Below are 1535 nucleotides of genomic sequence, written 5' to 3'. Positions count from 1 at the left end.
CTTTTTAGGCCTAAGATCCCTGACCTCGGCCTTTATGAAAGACAAGATCTACCTATTGAAGAATTGATAGAAAACGACATCCCAGATTGTACTTCAAATTTTAGGCCTTTTACTTAGTATTTTAATTAGTGATGACGCGCTCATAGCTGATTCAGAATTCAGATTTTCTTTTCTTTATTTATTTTTTTAATTAGCAAATTGGATTCTGATACTGATTTTTAAGCAAATTTATTTATTGGCTATTTGCTTTATAACAAACAAACTGGCTTTAAACAAAAATATCTAGCCATTTGAAATTAGAGGCAACCACTGCATTTTAATCATGATCTGCAGGGGCAGTTGTTTTTGATTTGATTTAGATTAATTTCAGGATTTAAAACAAAAACAGAATGGTCTGACTTTAGGTGTTATTTATTTATTTGCTACATGCACGAAACACACGAAACAAAAACAGCAGGTCTGAATGAGACGCACTCCCTGACAGCAGGTGGCGCCTATTGCCAGGTTTGCCAGGTTTTCGCAATAATTACCGCTGTAAACAAAGCAGAGCTGCGCTTTATACGAGAAGAAAATGCCACTGCCATCGAAACTTTTCTCAAGACAGTTCCCTTCAGTGATACATTAATATTACGGTATAACCCCAGAAGTGTAATGCATTTTTGTACTTATTTTACTGTTTTTTTCGGGATCTACTGGGACAGTGATAAAGATCGCAATCGACGGGTTGGCGACCACTGCACTAGACAGACTCAACCTGTTGCGACGCGGCGGTGTCGCGTTCGGTGTAGACACGGTTCACTGTTCCACTACTGTTATTACTGTTATTACACTAGTATACAAAACTTCGTATTATGCTTTTTATAGAGTGCGTGACGTCACGTGCACTACCGCCGGTGGCAGTAGACAACCGCCGTGGCAAGCGACCACCGCGTTGACACGGTTCTCAAGGCCACCGTCACAGCCCTAAGCATAACCTCTCATAATTCCTCGTTAATTCTTTTCTGATGGCTAAAACATAATCTACAATAGTAGAGGTGACCATTCAATTCATCTAATGCACATCAATGGATTAACTTTAAAAAATGTATATGTGTAAATAATTTAATTGTCTTGATAGCTATATTGTAGAAGTTGTTAAGAAGACTGCAACCATTTTCATGAAACTATAGGCTAACACTAATAGCCTTTTACAGGCACACTTAATTAAATAGCCTATTGAAATGTCTTGGCCTGTGACATTAGAAATTTCAGTTAGTTTTCATTTACAGTACAGTGCAAATGAAGGCATAAATCAATTTAATTTATCTTTTAATCAAATGTGAGTTAAACTCTTTATTTTTTGGCAAACAAAGGGTTTACTATTAAAATTTTAAACATGGAAGAAATAGCGTATTGTGTGATTATTCTTTTAAACAAAAGTTGTAATAATTGTTATAGTAGTATTATGTATATCATACTGCACCATATATTTCTGATAATTTCTTTAAGCTAACCCAAACTTATATTTTGACGGGTTGCCATGAGGAACTTTTAAG

General features: G+C 35.8%; 1 protein-coding gene across 1 annotated transcript in view; it reads left to right on the top strand.

The window, feature by feature from the left end:
* Positions 1–1535, top strand: part of LOC107744591 (zinc finger BED domain-containing protein 4-like) — a 23587-nt gene that overhangs the window by 6991 nt on the left and 15061 nt on the right. The gene's annotated exons all lie outside the window — the stretch shown is intronic.

The sequence above is a fragment of the Sinocyclocheilus rhinocerous genome, unplaced genomic scaffold (assembly GCF_001515625.1).
Source record: "Sinocyclocheilus rhinocerous isolate Xijiao unplaced genomic scaffold, SAMN03320098_v1.1 scaffold1580, whole genome shotgun sequence".
Classification (NCBI taxonomy): domain Eukaryota; kingdom Metazoa; phylum Chordata; class Actinopteri; order Cypriniformes; family Cyprinidae; genus Sinocyclocheilus; species Sinocyclocheilus rhinocerous.
The sequence above is the reverse complement of the archived record's forward strand: the minus strand, read 5'-3'. Positions and strand labels throughout refer to the sequence as shown.